This window comes from Perognathus longimembris, chromosome 22 (assembly GCF_023159225.1).
Source record: "Perognathus longimembris pacificus isolate PPM17 chromosome 22, ASM2315922v1, whole genome shotgun sequence".
In the NCBI taxonomy this organism is placed as follows: Eukaryota; Metazoa; Chordata; class Mammalia; order Rodentia; family Heteromyidae; genus Perognathus; species Perognathus longimembris.
Window position 1 is genome coordinate 1432846 of NC_063182.1, and position 16901 is coordinate 1449746.

General features: G+C 60.6%; 1 protein-coding gene and 1 long non-coding RNA gene across 2 annotated transcripts in view; one reads left to right on the forward strand and one right to left on the reverse strand.

Annotated features, from left to right (window-relative positions):
* The window catches only part of LOC125339835, an 11689-nt gene extending 7117 nt beyond the window's left edge, over positions 1-4572 (forward strand). The window contains exon 3 of the long non-coding RNA XR_007208637.1: positions 4411-4572. This is a non-coding gene — a long non-coding RNA (uncharacterized LOC125339835). The remainder of the gene's footprint in view (positions 1-4410) is intronic.
* Positions 1-16901, reverse strand: part of Ppargc1b (PPARG coactivator 1 beta) — a 90948-nt gene that overhangs the window by 36909 nt on the left and 37138 nt on the right.

Consider the following 16901-nt stretch of genomic DNA (forward strand, 5'->3'; position numbering starts at 1 on the left):
CCACCCCCAGCCCCGCTGACCTAGAACAGTCGGGACGGCAGCGGGGGGCTCCCTGGGGCCCCAACTGTCTCGCCTCACCACAGACAGCAAGGAGGGGACTCTGGCCCTCAGCACCCACACTTCCTAGGACCTCTTGGAGCCGAGCAGCATGTGTCCCCTAAGAACCACTCCCCGGGGGGCAGGGGGGCCTCTCCGTACCCAGTGCCTCACGGACATTCCCTCTGTACCAATCAGGTAGTCCCGTAAAGACGGCAGACACTGCTAAGTCCGTCTTACAGGTGGGGAAACGGAGTCACCCCGCCGAAAGCCATGTGCTCAAGCTGGAAGCGTTGACTTAGTCCCAGTGGAAACCACAGTGAGATCTTCTGAGGCCGTGGGACTGAGGGAAACACCCAAACTAGACCTCCATTGCTGGGCTGGGTGACCACCAACCGGCCCACAATGCCCCGCGCCTCCATCTTCCCTCAGGCATTGTGGGCTGCCGGCTCCTGAACGAGGGCGGACTCGGCCAGGGTGGCCTGGGCCAGGAGGGGCCAGGAGACAACTCACACCTCCATTCGCCCCCAAGGTCTGCCGGGTCGCAGAGCCCCTGGCCCAGCGAGGACAACGCTCCCTGCAGTACGTCAGGGAGACCCGTGCCAACGCCGCCTCTGTCCCACGACAGCTCTGAGCCCAGGTCCCGCCGTGCAAGCCGGGCCGGCCTCCATCCACAGAGCCGAGGGGCAGGTGCGTGCCTCCCAAGCAACAAGCACTTCTCCGTTCAGATTTCGGTGGTGTGGATTCTACTCAAACTAGCCATAGACTTAGCAGACGCAGACGCCTTGAAGGCAAGGGTGTACTTGCTGAGAACACTGGCTTTGCAATCTGGAAGATTGGAACTGGACTACTCATCGAGCTATGTGGTCATGACCGAGACACCGGGCTCCGGCCGGACATGGTGGCTCATACCTACAACCCCGCACACTCGAAAAGCTGAGATGGAGAAGATCTCGTTTCAAGACCAGCAGAGGCAAGGCCGAGAGACACCCTCTCACCCAGTAAGAAGCTGTACCTTGTCATTCCCAGCGCGGGCAAAAATAAAACCTTACTATCAAAAAAATAAGCAGTGTGGGCTGAGAAGGCGGCTTAGCGCAGAGTGCCCGCCTAGCATGCGTGAAGCCCTGGGTTCGATTCCTCGGCACCACATACACAGAAAAAGCCCAAAGTGGTGCTATGGCTCAAGTGGCAGAGTGCTAGCTTTGAGCAAAAGCTCAGGGACAGTGCCCAGGCCCTGAGTTCAAGCCCCAGGACTGGCCAAAAAAAAAAAAAAAGGGCAGGAGGGGCGGGAAGGGGCCGGGTGGGTGGGAAAACTTGATCACTCAGTACCGGCGCTCCACCACGGGAACCACGCCTCTCCTTTCAGCTTCTTGCTGGCTCCTTGGAGACAGGAGTGGTTGGGCTGGCCTTGAACCACAGGACTCAGACCTCAGCCTCCCGAGCTGACGGGACTCTTGGAGCAGGCCACTGGGCGCGGGTGGCTTGGGCTGTGTCTGGATCCGTGAGTGCCCCTGCAGCAGGGAGGAGGACTTTCCCAGGCGACCCCACCAGGCCCACGTACACTGGGAGCATGCTCGGACAGACACATCCTGCTTCTCGCTGGCTGCCCCAGGCCCGTCCGCGCGGATGGATCGCTTCGTACGGCCTGTCACGATGCCATAAACATCCACACGGCCCCCACCAAGGTGGAAAAGCCCATCCTCGGCTCGGAACGCCTGGGCATGAATTTTTTAAAACGCGAGGCCAGGCCCGGTGCTCATGCCTCTAATCCCATCGCTCAAGAGACAGAGGTTGGGAAGGCCGCGAGGACAGCCAGCCTAGCAGTATCCCGCCCGCCCGGGAGGAGGCTCGGCCAGGACTGCCATCCTAGGCTAGCCCAGGCAAAAGCCAGACCCGGAGAAACAGCTAGACCACAGAGAGCCGGGGGTGTGGCTCAGGGGGTAGAGCACCGCCCCCCCCCCCCACTCCGTGCCTGCCCAGCCCGGACCTCATCTTCCCATCACGGCTCCGGGGCCCCCCGGGGTGATGGCCAGGTGCTCCGAGGAGCATCTGCAGCCGCTCTGGGGCCCCAGGGGCTCAGGAAAGGATGTGGGTCACTCAGGACTGTTGTGGGGGGGCGGAGGGGGGGCGGTTGACGCTAATCCAGAAGCTTAGGGCAGGGAGCGGGCTAAGCCCGCCACACCGCGCGCTCAGCGGGCGCCCCTCGACGTACTCCGCTCCCCACGCGTGGCCCAGGCGAGAACCGGCCGCTCCCGCAGGGCCCGTGCACAAGCCACTTCTGCGTGGCCGGCTCCTTTCTGACGCTCCGGTCAGACGCCACCCCTTCCAGGAAGCCTTCCCTGCCCCCTCACCGCGCGACACCAGCCTGTCCTCCGCACGCCGCGTCTCACCCTCGGGCCCCCGTGGGCCACGCCACTGCCGGAAACGCCGCTGCTCACGGCGGGCGCGCGCGCTCGCTTCCCTCGGCTCTGCCTTGCCGTCCGGCCTCCTGCTTGGCATGCGGCAGGCTCTCTGTAGACTTCCACCGTGTAGGAAGATGAGCTCCGTTTCTCCCGCCGTGCCTCCTGTCGCCTGACCCCCCCCACCCCCGTGGGCTCCGTTCCCATCTCGCGGGAGGAAGTCGCGGAAGCCCACGAGCTGCCCAGCTGCCCAAGGCCCGTGTGATTCCAAACACCGGGCTCCTAGTCACAGGCTCAGACGGGCTGAAAGCAAAGCACCCCCTCTGCCCCTTCCCAAATCAACCCCAAATTAAAGACGGGGGGGGGGAGCATTCTGCAGGAGGCTTGGGAGGGGGGCCCTGAGGGGGGCTGCACCCCACAGGCTGGGCCCGCCGGCCCGGGCGCAGGGCTGGCCGGCCAGGCGGCTGGGTGGGGCTGCACCTGCATGCGGATTTGCGTGCGGGCCCCCGGCAGCGGCCCGGTTTCCTGCTCCTCCCTTTCCCCGGCCTCTCATCTCCACAGCAGGCACAGCCTGGGCCTGGGAAACCCCCGTGGACGCTGAGGGCGGCGGCCGGCACCTGTGGGGACGCGCCGGGCCGGGCCCGCCTGGCTGAGCTAGGTGTGCGCCCCAAGGATTCAGCCCCTGCAGACCATGCCGCTGAGGCCTGGGCAGGTGGCGGCGCCCTGAGCTCCCTGCCCCTCCCCACTGGCACCCTGCACAGGGCACACACAGGGCAGGCACGGCCACCGTCTCCACACCCCAGGGCGGGCCCCCAAGGCCCCCAAGGCCTCCGGTCCGGCCTGGTTAGAGCTGGAGGCGGTGCTGGCAGACCCAGTGCCACAGAAGGGGACCCGCTCAGTCCTGCGCAGCGGCCCGGCCCGGGAGCACAGCACAGTGCCCCCCCCCCCCCAGCTCAAAGGCCACGGAGGCCGACAGGACAAAGCAGGCAGCGGGCCTGGGGAGGCGGCCTCGCCAAGTGGGGGGAGGGGGAGGGGAGGGGGAGGGGGGGCGCATTCACACGCACGGGCCCCACCCGGGCCAGGCTGGTGATCCTTCTTACTCAGGGGCGAAGCTCTGAGGACTGTGGCTCAAAGCCAGCCCAGGGTAGGCAAGGCTCTTCTCTCTAACTTACCGGGAGCTAGCAAAAGGCCGGCGTGGAGGCGTGGCTCCAGGAGCAAAGCCCCCAGCCTTGAGTGGAAACGCCACGAGAGCGCAGGAGGCCCCGCGTTCCAGCCCGGGACTGGCGCCCAAAGAGAAGCAATGCAAGTGCTGCGGCCCGGCACGGTGACCGCGCGCCCCAGTCCCGCGCCTCGGCCGCCTCACCCGACACGGCCGCCCTGGGCCTCAGCGCCTGCCAAATTCCACAGAACCCAAACCGCCCCACGGAAGCCCCCACCCCGGCTGCCTGGAGGCCTCTCCCGGGTCCACACCTCCCGGCCCTTCTCCAGCCAGGGCCCATCCTAACCCTTCTCTGACGGCCTAAGCCGCCGGGGCCCGGCAACTGTTTCCCCTGAAGGTCCGGCGAGTGAACAATGTACCTTAGGGGTGTGAAAAAAAACCACACCCAGACCACACATAAACCAGCAGATGCGGCAGCTTCCAATAAAACTTTATTGACACGCACAGGCAACCAGCAGGCTCCCCGCCTCTCCTCCACGCCGTCACCCCACCTGCAGGACAGCTCCCCACGAGGGACTGTCTCGAGCCACAGAGACGGGCCACCAGGCCCTGAAGCACAGGCCACACCCAAAGGCCAGGACCCGGCCCGGGGAAGTCGCTCTGGCTGCGAGAAGAGCAGAGAGCTGGATGCGATACTCGGGGAGGGCGGGTTGTGACCGGCCCTCCCCCCATCCCCTCCCTCCAATCCCTCGTGGCCTGGGGCGCGGCACACTAGGGCCTTCCTCGTGTTTCCACTGGTGGCCGACGGTGCCGCAGCTTCTCCTTCGGCTTTGGCGGGACGCCCCCTGCTCTGAGTCAAGGGCTCCTCCTGGGAGGCAGAGGCTGCTCCCACACTTGCCCACAGGTAGGGACAAGTTGAAGCGAACTCCCTGTTGGGATCTGGGCCTAGCGTCTCTGCCCTTTTATCCACCCAGCCCTGACATCGTCGACAGGCAACGAGTCCTTCTGAGAGGCTTCACACACACACACACACACACACACACACACACACACACACACACACGGAGCATACTCAAGGGTTAAAGTCACCTACACAGGAAAGGATACTGGGCCACGCACTCACTGGTAGCTCACACTTGTAATCCTAGCTACTGAGGAAGGCGAGATCTGAGGAGAGTGGTTCAAAGCCAACCTGGGCAGACAAATCTTTTAGACTCTTATCTCCAAGTAATCAACAACAAGCTAGAAGTGGAAGGGTAGCTCAGGAGGTAGGGCCAGCCTTGAGCGCAAAAGCCATTTGAGGGCACGAAGCCCTGAGTTCAAGCCCCAGCACTGGCACAAGAAAACAAGAGAAGCCAGTGCTTTCCTCTTTGCTGGGGTGTCTTCAAGACTGTCACTCCCCACTACAAAACAGGCCCTGCACTGTGCAATGGCTCAATGGACTAGTGGATGAGGCAGCAAGCCTGTATTCATTTTGGGTGCATTCTTCACCAGAACATTCTTGGTGAAAATAAATATGATCCCACTTTGCACATGGAAAAGCTCAGGACACAGAAGTTTGTAATCATGACGCCCAAGTTAGCCGGGTGCTGGTAGCTCACTCCCATTATCTTAGCTACTCAGGAGGCTGAGAGCTAAGAATCGAGGCTCAAAGCCATAGCCGGCAAAACAGAAAAAAAAAAAAAATTAAGACTAGGCAAAAGCGGTCCAGCCAGCCAGGTTTCAGATCCTCGTCCCTGTGTTAGCATCGGTAGAAAATCCTCCCCAGGGGTGATTTTTATGCCCCCTAAAGCCCGAGAAACCACCCCCTACATAACGAGACAGGCGTGTGCGTCTCTCCTAGGTTCCCGTCGGTGGCCTACACGGATCGTCTTGTACGGCCCGTAATGGTGCTATAAAGATCCAAATGGTCCTTGGCAGAGACAATGTTCCCCACCCCTGCAATGAAAACGAGTTTGAGCTCGTTCCTGTTCCCATCCGGGTCCTCTCCCCACCCACCCCCACCACACCCTAGGCCCCAGTGACAGGAATCCCCTGTCACGAGTCCAGCCCCGTCTTGCCCCTTGGAGCTGCACAGGTCACCGTCCCCCGACGGGGCAGGGGCGGCCAGAGGAACCTGGGTACTGAGCAGGAGGGCTCAGTACTCCTGCTCTATAGCCCCGTGTCCTACCCAGCCCGCCCTCCACGCCGGACAGCAGAGCCTCCACCCACAGCAGCCCCCACCCTGGGTGCTCTGCAAAGCTTCAAGGCTGGGGAGGGGGGCATCTCTTCCCGGGGGGGGGGCGGGGGGAGGGCCTCAGATGCAGGCAGGGATGTCTGGTGTTTAGGCGGGGCTCCCTTACACTTGGTGGGCAAGTGAAGGTTTTACAGCCGTCCCTTGCTTGCTCTCCACGTGTGATAGGCCACAGCCGGGAGACGGTTCTCGCTGCCTCAGGTCACAAGACGTGACAGAGGGAGGGAGATGTGCTGCCCACAGACCCGGGCCTTCCCTCCCGCCGATCTCGGGGTGGCGGGAAGGGGGCGAGGCGCCCCTGGGAGGCCGGCCTCCAGGGTTAACGTTCCCCCCCACCCACCCACCCAGCACACACTGACTTTTGCTCCAAAACACATCACAGCGTGCTCCCCCCCCCCGGGGGGCAGACAGCAGCCACGGGCTTCCCCAGCCTCTCTCCAAGCCGAGGGATCCCCAGAAACACACAGGCAGAGCTCCGGCCTTCCAGGGTCTTCCAGCCGCCCAATGCCAGCAAGCCAAGAACCAACCAAGAGCATCCAAGGGGCCTGAGTTTTTCCTGTGGTTTCTGAGACAAAAATCTGGCTAAGGAAGCAAGGCTGACACCCCCCCCCCCCAAGCTCTCCATCCTCCTGCCGGAACGTGCTGGGTGATCCCCAAGAGCCGCGCGCCGCAGAGTCCTCCAGGAAGCGTCCTGGGCCCGCCACGGAGGTCCCGAAGCCATGGGGGGGGGGGAGGCAGGCTCCCCAGGGGTGTCCACCCTCCAGGTCCTGGGGGCCGCCATCTGTGCCCTTCCCCCTCCTCCAGCAGAAGGGAGTGCTCTCGGAATGGGGGGGGGTGAGCTGTCTGGAAGGAAGCCCCGTCACTCGCGCACGCCCCGCTTGCTCCCCAGAACCGTAACCTCGAGCAGCCGCTGGTGCCGGGCCCCGGTGCCGTCATCTGAGCGGCAGAGGCCTCCGGGCAGAGCTGAGCCCGAGAGGGGCTGAGCCGCTTCGGGGCGGAGGCAGCAGGGACCCGAGTCTGCCCCCACCAAGGGGGGCAGATGGAGGTGAACAGGGTGAGGGCAGAGATGCCCCAGGGTGTTCATCCATGAGCCCCACGCCCAGGGGTGGGAGAGCGGCAGCTGCCCCCCCCCCCCCGCCCCGAGGGGGAGGGGATGGGCTCACAGCTGACCAGGATATCTACAAAGGCCCCAGAGCAGAAGAGCAGCCCCCCCCCGCACCGCCCCCTCCACCCCCTGGGCCCCTGGGGTCGTCCCATGCATTCTCCACACAAGGCTACCCAGCAGGTGCGCTCCCGGCTCTGCTGACAGATGAGGAAACGGAAACGAGGCTCAGGTGTTGGGTAACCTGCCCAAGGTGATCCAGCTAGAAAGCAGAAGAGCCAGGGGCTGGGAATATGGCCTAGTGGCAAGAGTGCTTGCCTCCTACACATGAAGCTCTCGGTTCGATTCCCCATCACCACGTATATGGAAAACGGCCAGCAGGGGCGCTGTGGCTCAGGTGGCAGAGTGCTAGCCTTGAGCAAAAAGAAGCCAGGGACAGTGCTCAGGCCCTGAGTCCAAGGCCCAGGACTGGCCAAAAAAAAAAAAAAAAAAAGTCAAATGAGCTTACTTCAGGATACAATTATAACAAAAGCCCCATTTTCCAAGTAAGGAAGTTGAAGGGACTTGAGCAGGGTACAAAACTAGCATGGGGGCTGGGAATATGGCCTAGTGGCAAGAGTGCTTGCCTCCTACACATGAAGCTCTCAGTTCGATTCCCCAGCACCACATATATGGAAAACGGCCAGAAGGGGCGCTGTGGCTCAGGTGGCAGAGTGCTAGCCTTGAGCAGGAAGAAGCCAGGGACAGTGCTCAGGCCCTGAGTCCAAGGCCCAGGACTGGCCAAAAAAGAAAAAAGAAAAAGAAAGCAGAAGAGCCAGGAGGGGGACGGAGGCTGTCTGAGGGTGGGCGAACCCTTAGCCATGGCTTGAGCCCTGTGCTCCCGTCCTTCATCTCCCAGCAGGTCTGGGCCCTTGGCACACGGACCACCACCGCAGACCCGCTTCTCCCTGGTAGGTGTCAGCGAGGGACTGCCCCTGTGAGGCGGTTCTGAACTAGAGAGGAGGCAGAGGAGCTGCTCCGGGGACGGCTTCCAGAGGCCTCCTTCGGTCAGCAGCGAGCGGCGCTGTACCCAGGGGCCGACAGCAGCAGAGGGCGGCCCAGCGGCGGGGGCTGGAGCCTTCTGCACGCACGCGACCTGAGGGCCAGGAGCGGACATTCTATAAGCCAAGGATAACCGCGGGACGCCGCTCGAGATGAAGTGAGGATATAAACACAGCAGTTAGAAACGTGCCTGACACATAAAGAGTCTCATTTAAATGCCTGCTGCTATTTTAAGCGTAACAAGATGATTTTATATGCATTCCTTCATTCACTCTTCCTAACAGCCCTGCTGAAGTTCACAGGCCTGGATGGTTCGGCCCCAGCAGACGAGAGCGTGAGCTTCGGCGAGAGATGACGTCCGTGAGGACACACTCCAAGCAGTGCAAGTCTCTGGATGCTCAGGCCACTTCCCCAGCCAGTCTCCGTCTTGCACTGAGTCTCTCTTTTGAGCCCTCGGGTCATCCTAGTTTTGTCTACTGACTCGTGTCTATCGTGAAAGAGCCAGGGGAAAAGGACATGGGTGGCTACTACGCAACAAACACCAATCAGCTCAGCAGTCTTGCCGGTGGCAGACACTACGAATCACGCACGGGCCTCCTTCTGGCCAAGCCTTGATCTCGCCGTCAGCCCACTGACTGCCCACAGATGACCAAACCCAGCATCTGCACCGTACGGCTTCCCAACTCCGGTTATTCTAAATCGAGTTACAGCGAGGAGACAGAAAGCTCCGAGCCCAGCCCGCGTCTCCCGACATACACGTCAACCTTCCTGAAAGATCTCGCAAGTTATCAACGGCCCTGTGGACAAAACACAACTGCGGGAGCATCCCTCCCTCCCTCGGCCCAGCCAGCGAGGACCCGGCGGCCCTGCTCCGCGCAGACCCCTGGCTCACGGCCATCGCTCCGGGTGACACCAGCAGCAGGCCTCCTCCGCGTGACTGACACAACGCGTGGGAGGCGATGTGCTACAGTCACGGTGGAAACCCTCACCCGCAGGATGGCTTGATAGTTCATACAGGAAGAAGGGAGCCCCGAGGGGTTCGATCCGCAGCTCCTGCCCCTGGGTGTCTCCCTGCGAAGGGCGCTGGCCGCGGGCGCGCAGAGCCTTGCGCGACGCGAACCACGGGCACCCAGCCTCACCACGCGGCCTCTGCCCTAGTCAGTGACAACCCAGGTGGAGAGGCCCCCAGCACCCAACCGCCGGGGCCCACAGATACGCCTGGGACACTCGTGCGGCACCCTCAAGAGGGTAGACAGGACCAGTGGTGCTTTTGTGCGTGAAAGGGTTGTTACGAGATCCCAGGGAGGCTCTTTGTAAGCACTTGGCACCACAGATAAAGAAGGAAAGCGCGGGATTCTTCCTCGTGGCGGAAACCCATGAGCTGCTCGGTCCCACCGCTGGAGCGGAGGGGCAGCAGGTGTATCATGCGCTTACCGAGGAGGCTCGCGGGAGTCTCTCAGCTGCTGAGAAGAAGAAAGTATTAGAAAATAGGGTTCAGGGCTGGGGATATGGCCTAGCGGCAAGAGTGCCTGCCTCGGATACACGAGGCCCTAGGTTCGATTCCCCAGCACCACATATACAGAAAACGGCCAAAAGCGGCGCTGTGGCTCAAGTGGCAGAGTGCTAGCCTTGAGCGGGAAGAAGCCAGGGACAGTGCTCAGGCCCTGAGTCCAAGGCCCAGGACTGGCCAAAAAAAAAAAAAAAGAAAATAGGGTTCAAATATGGAAACAACCCAGATGCCCCTCCACAGATGAATGGATCCAAAAAATGTGGTACCTATACACAATGGAATACTACATAGCGACTAGGAATGGTGAAATATCGTTATTCGCAGGGAAACGGTCAGAATTCGAACAAATAATGTTGAGCGAGACAAGCCTAGAACACAGAAAACAAAGGGGCATGATCTCCCTGATATATGACTGTTAAGATGGGGTGACAGAGAGACAGGAGAGACCAGGTCTGTGAAACCAAAAACTTGTCAAATGGTATTTCCCACAGGATTGGGGCAGTGAGCCAACAGTATGTAACTAAAACCAAACAATTACTCAACATATAAAGGTCAAAAATTGACCTCTCAGGGGAATACAATAGCTCAAAAGCTATGTATGTGCGTTCATATAAGACTACTGTCGACATATTGTCTAATATCGACATTACATTTAAAGCCCTAGGCGAACTTTCTTGGGCGTGGCCACGTGGCTACTGTATATGTTCTTGATACATTGTATATTGTATATATGTCTACCTGACCTAGAGGAGGGATTGAAAAACAGGGCGTAAGATATCACAAGAAATGTACATACTGCCCTACTATGTAGCTGTACCCTTTTTGCACAGCACCTTGTCAAAAAATTTGTGTTTAATTAATAAATAAATTACAAAAAAAAAAGAAAATAGGGATCAGAGAGGCCCCAAGACCATCCAGAGGGTGAATGAATGATGAAAGCACGGCTCCAACCCAACGCAGTTGGCGACAAAGGCCACTCTGTCAGGCTCTTTGCTTCTTTCCTATGTGCTACCTATAGGACTATATATGCTACCTATACATACACACACACACATACCCCTGTAAATGCTGCCTATGCTACCTATACATATACACACACACACACATACCCCTGTAAATGCTGCCTATGCTACCTATACATACACACACACACACATACCCCTGTAAATGCTGCCTATGCTACCTATACATATACACACATACACACACACCTGTAAATGCTGCCTATGCTACCTATGCACACACACACACACACACACCCCTGTAAATGCTACCTATGCTACCTATGCATATACACACACACACACACACACACACACACACACACACACACACACACCCCTGTAAATGCTGCCTATGCTACCTGTAGGGCAACCTGAGAGCATCTGGCCCTGAGCCCCAGTCAGGTGAAGGCCTGAGGGGTCGAGGGGCGCGGGCCACCAAGGCAGAGGCCTGCCTGGGGCTCGGGAGGGGCTCCGCAGGCCCCCGCGGGGCTGCCCTCCAGCTGGCTCAGCCCTAGCCATCGGGGAGAAGCCTCCTAGCAGCAGGGCCCAGTCCACCCGCGAGAGCATCGACACGCCGCCGTCTCGGCGCCAACCCCACCAGGCGCCCCCTGTGCTGCTCGGCGAACGGCGGCCATACAGAGATGGAGTCTCGGGTGAGGGAGCCTGGCCAGCCCGGCCACCGGAAGAGAAGCCCGAGCCGCTTCGGAAGCTGAGCTCGGAGGGGCCCAAGTGGGTGGCCGGCTGACGGGGGCTCCGCTGGGATCTACACTCTGGGACGGCCAGACAGTGCTCAGTGGTCGGCAAGCTGTGGGCAAGAAGGGAGGAGAAGAAACTGAGGCAAGCTCCCTACTTTAGGCCCACGGCAACCTGGGTAAAAATGAGGGGGTAGGGAGAGGGAGGAGTGGGGCGGGGGGAAGGAGTCCCAATTTTGGACCGGCTAGGTTAGAAGAACCTGGAGTGGTGAGCGGAGCTGTCCACCTGGGGCCGCAAAGGCACGGGGCGACATGTGCCCGTCACAGCTTCTCAGAACTTCCTGGAGAGGCCGCGGCTCTCCCCATTTCCTGACACCCAAAAAGATCTGCGGATCTTCCCAATCCACAGCGCTAGCCTGTGCTTTCCCAATCCACAGCGCTAGCCTGTGCCTTCCCAATCCACAACGCTAGCCTGTGCTTTCCCAATCCACAACGCTAGCCTGTGCCTTCCCAATCCACAACGCTAGCCCGTGCTTTCCCAATCCACAACGCTAGCCTGTGCTTTCTACCTCTCGGGCCCCGCACAAGGAGGGTGAACGTCGCCTAATCTCCTCATCCCTTTTCCGGACCCTTATCTCTGCACAGCCAGGCAGGCATGGGGGTGCACTCCCGCAATCCTAGCACGAGAGATGCGGAGTCAGGAGGTCACAGGTTCTAGCCAGCCGGATCTACGGAAAGAGGAGACAGAAGGAAGGGAGGGGAGGGGAGGGGAGGGGAGGGGAGGGGAGGGGAGGAGAGGGTTGAGTTGCACAGCCTCAGCTGAGTTCCAACAGAGTAAAATAAGGCAGATGGGCTGGAAGGAGACGCAGCAAGTCTGTCTGGTGGCTGCTTGTGTCAGAGGAGAGGAGATAACCGGCCCCGGTGGTGCTGAGTGTAGCAGGAGGTGACAGAAGCGTCCCCCGTGGGGAGGTCTAAGTGGGCCCATGGTCTCTCTGAGAGCCCGGGAACACTGGCCCCGCTCCGGGGTCCCCTGCCTGCCCGAGGGCCCTGACCTTCTGTCACTGCGGGCCTAGGAGCACAGGCTGGGCCACTCCCTGGCTGCCCTTCCTTCCCTTCCTCCCTCGAGCCCCCGGCGCCGTCCCAGTGGGGACTTGGCAGCCCCCAGGGGCCAGGAGGGAATGCTAAGCATCTGACCAGAGCCCAGCCCGGCACTGGGAGTTCACATTAGGGCACCTGCCCATGTGCAGAACCCCAGGGCCCGCAGCCCCGTGACCGGCTGGCAGAGCCAAGCACACAGACGTCCCCGGTCCCCAGCGCCGCGTGACCCCAAATCCCAGCTATAAATAGGGGAGAGCCTGTCAGCCCCTCTGCCCACGCCGACTCCCCACCTTCTTGGCCAAGCATAAAAGGGCGTCGTGAAACGGTGTGGGGAAACACTCCACTCTCCAGAACCCAAGGATCTGTCGGCGGCGCCGGCCCTGCTCAGCCCGCGACTTGGCTTCCCCCCCTCAGCACTGCCCTGCTCCCCGCCCCAGAGGCCTGGCGTTCCTAGGCCGACACCAGCAAAGCGCGCACTAGGCGCCCAGAGCGTGGCAGGATAAGGGTGCACGCGTGTGTGCATGCGTTCCTGGATCCGAGACGTTGGCTAAATAATAATAATAGTAGCACCGGTCATAACAATATCGCGCTTTTTTCCTTTCTTTTTTGCAAGCACCCAAGCTTGCACCGGGGCGTGCTTGCTTACCACGTGAGCCACACCTCCAGGCCAGCATTTTGCTGGTCAAGCGAAGGTGGAATCTCCTCGACTCTTCTGCCCTGACTGGCTTCGAACCTGGACTCCCCGAGTCTTAATCTGCCGCATAGTTAGGATTACAATTGTGAGCCGCGTGCACACAATCGGCGCTTCCCTATGACCTACCTGTTCAAGGTCACACGGTCAGCGGTGAGCCCTACGACCTGTTCAAGGTCACACGGTCAGCGGTGAGCCCTGTGACCTGTTCAAGGTCACACGGTCAGCGGTGAGCCAGGCATCTCCGTCCCAATCGCACCCCACGCAGCCACGTCACGCGCGTGCCCAGAGTGGCTTTCTATTTTTCTCTTCTTTTAATTTTCCCCTTTCCCCTTGTCAGGCTTAGCCCGCAACCATCCCCGCAAGCAGCCACTCCAGGATGATTTAATTTAGCTCACAGCTGTCTCAAACCTCGCTCACTCCCCCTACCAACACACACACACACACACACACACACACACACACACACACACGGCACTGACCAAGAATGGCATTAATGATTATTTTCCTCTGTTTAGTAACAGCAAATAGACTCTATCTCACAGAAAGACTCTAGACATAGCAGTCAGTAGTAGCTGCCATAGTATAGGTAAAGATTGTGAGCGATGTATTCAAATACATAGCCAGGCCCAGCAGAGGCGCGGAGTGATGGATTGGCCATGGGTACCCATGCCGGGAATACATCGGCACGGATGCCAGGATTGGCTGTCCTGTGCTTTCGTTTTTCTTGTTGTTTGGTTTTGTTTCTTGGGGTGGGGGGGAGTGCTTGGTATTCTTGCACATGCTAGGTAAGTGCTCTACAGAGAAAGAGAGGGAGCGTGTGCGTGCCAGGACTGGGGGCTTGGAATCAGAGCATGGGTACCGACCCTTAGCTTTTTTGCTCAAGTCTGGGGTTCTATCACTTGGGCCACAACTCCACGTCTGGCTGCTTACCTGCCCAAGCTGGCTTTGAACCACAGTCCTCAGATCTCAGCCTCCTGAGTAGCTAGGATTACAGGTGTGAGCCACCAGTACCCAGCTCAACTGTTGGCTTTGGAGACAAGATACCCCTATGCAGCCTAGCAAACTCACAAGCTTCCTATCTTTGTCTCTCAAGTGCTGAGATTACGGGCATGCACAACCCTGGGGGCCCTGATTTTTAGAATTTATCTTTCACTCATTCTGCTGGCTCCAAGACTAACTTCCTCCAAGCAAATCCAGCTGGTCAGCGAGAACCGTAAGAATGGGGCTGGCGGCTGCCCACCGCGAAGCGTGGAAGTAGGCAGACAACTTAGGGGAGACGATCATTCTCCCCTCCATGCTTCAGGGAAGGTGACCCACAAGGAACGTGGCAGGCATGGCCTCCACTCATTTGAACAGCAAGCCGCAGAGGCAGACAGGTATCCGGTCTCCTTCTCACGGGGGGGAGAAACTGAGGCATGTGGAGGTCAAGGTGACTGTTGGCAAGCCCGAGCCGGAACCCACATCATAGAATGGCCGTCCCCCAGAACCAGCAGAAACAAGCCGTCCAGTTTGGTGCTCTGAAGGACAAGGGACAGTCAGCCTGTCAGGTGACCGTCCCACGTGGCTTTACCTCCCCAGGCAGGCGGGCGTGGCTGATTCGGGCCAGGGGAGGTCTGACACGGGGAAAGTTCCTCAGCTCTCACCAGAACCTCTCCTCACCGGCACCTCCTCCCCGAGGATCTGCGGGCAGCTCTCGTGCCCGCGCCCAGGGTGGCCCACGACCGCACACCTCCCCCGCTGGGAAGGAGGCCTGCCTCCGAGGCCCGTGCCCTTTACCCAGGTCTCCCAGAGCCGAGCCGCTGGCCCTGGTCACCGGCTCGTCCCCCCCCCCCCCCCAGTTCTGAGCCCCCGAGCCGCTGGCCCTGGTCACCGGCTCGTCCCCCCCCCTAGTTCTGAGCCCCCGAGTTCCATGCACACAGCCCCATGTTGGAAGCAGCGGTGCTCGGGAGACGCAGCACGCTCCACACACGCCTGACCCGGGGGGATCACGCCCCTGCCAAAGACCCGTCAAACCAGGAACACAAATGGCACACGCCACGGGGGCGAGGAGGGCCTTGGAGAGCTGAGGTCCTGGTGCCAACCTCTCGGGAGACAGATTCGGAAGGTTCGGCCGGGGAGGGAGAAGGCCCGGCTTCTCAGGCTCCGAGGCGGGGCGGGGGAAGCCAAACGGGGCGCAGCCTCTCCCTTGGAGTCTAAGACTCCCTAGGTAATGTTTGACTTGAAAGCCTGCACCCAGGTCAAGGTCAGGAGGGCCAAGCAGGGGTCGCTTGAGGACTGGCAGCCAGTTAGGACAAGAACATAAACTGCCCGGCCCGGGCCTGGGACGCACATGCCCGGCTCCTGGGGCGTGAAAAGCAGGGCTGCCCTACCCCACGGGCCCCGCCTCGCCCACCCCTGCCGCCCCTCCGTTCTGCAGTGGGAGCAGGTTTGGCACGCGGGCTCCTGGGAGTTCATCCAAGGTTCCCGTCCCTCCACCGAGCTCGGGGTGGGAGCCCTTTCACCCAGCTCGCTCAGCTGCTCTGGGTGGGGGCAACCCTGGCTGCACACGCAGAGGGTGTTGGGAAACGCCACTGGGACGGGGCCCGGCCGAGCCCAGGTAGAGGCTCTTCCCCTCCCTTACACACATTGCGGGAGCGCAAGGGCCCAGGTCCACCCAGGGCCAAGAGCCCAGGACCCAGGGCCCAGGGCTTCCCTCCCCACCAGCCTCCTCGGGACCCTCCTGTCTTCCTCCCCTACGCGGCTCCTCTTTCCTCTGGGCTCCTTCCAAGCTTCCTCCTTGCCAAAAGGGCTCAAAAGTCACCCCTGGAACAAGTTCTTCCTGGTGCTTCTTGCCCTCTCCAGGGCTGCTTCCTTCCTGTCCCCCTGCGGCCTGCGTGTCCCCGTGTCCCCAGAGCCTGGCAGGCAGTACTCGGGGCCCAGGCACTGTCCCTGGCGTCTTTTTGCTCAAGGCTAGCACTCTTATCTCTTGAGCCGCAGCGCCACTTCTGGCCTTTTCTACATATGTGGTGCTGAGGAATCGAACCCAGGGCTTCATGTATGCTAGGCAGGCACTGTACCACTAAGCCACCTTCCTAGCCCTAAAAATATTTGAAGAAATTATCTCTGGGGAAAAAACCTTTCCCCCTGGGGTCACCCACTGCAGACAGGCCTGGGGCACGAAGAAGGAAGACCTTAGGAGGGACAGGTCCCACTCCTGAGATCTCACCCATCTGGGACTGAGGCCACAGGACAGGAGGAGATCACAGCTGGTGCAGCCCACGGGAGCCCCAAGACTGTCCCAGCAGCCTTGCGGGCCCGGGGCTCTGAGGCTGTGTGGGGGAAGGCAGCGGGGGTGGGGGGGGGCGCCTGCCCAAGTCTCCAGGACGCCATCTCGAATGAGCATCGAGGAGCCTGGGCGCCCGACAGCCTGACTCCCGCTCTGGGCTTCTCTGGACTCTGGAGGGAAAAGGCCACGTCGGGGAAACTCGGCGACCTCGTTCCTCCTGCCAAGTTACAGGCTGGAGGCAAAAGACCCACGCCTTCTGGCCTGGAACCTGGCTCTCCGCGCCTCGACGTTCATGGGACCCCTCTCCTATCTGTGTCCCCGACACGCAAGAAGACCGGCTGATACTGCCCGTCCATGCTGCCAGCAGCTGGAAGCCGTGTGTGTGTGTGTGTGTGTGTGTGTGTGTGTGTGTGTGTGTTTTAAAAACAGACCTTCAAGTTCCCTCCTTCCCAGTGTTTCCGTCTTGGGAGGCCGGAGGCCCTGGGAGGACGCCGGCCCGCGGGGTTCTCAAGGGGAGAGAGGACCAAAGAAGGCAAGAAGGGACCGGAGGGGGAGGGGGAGGGGGAGGGGGACGCGGCCCCGCGGCTTCCCCGAGACCCGGGCTGTAAAAGGAGAGGCCTCTGCTCCGCTGGACGGGACGAGAAGAGAGGCAGCCGCTTAACCCTTCC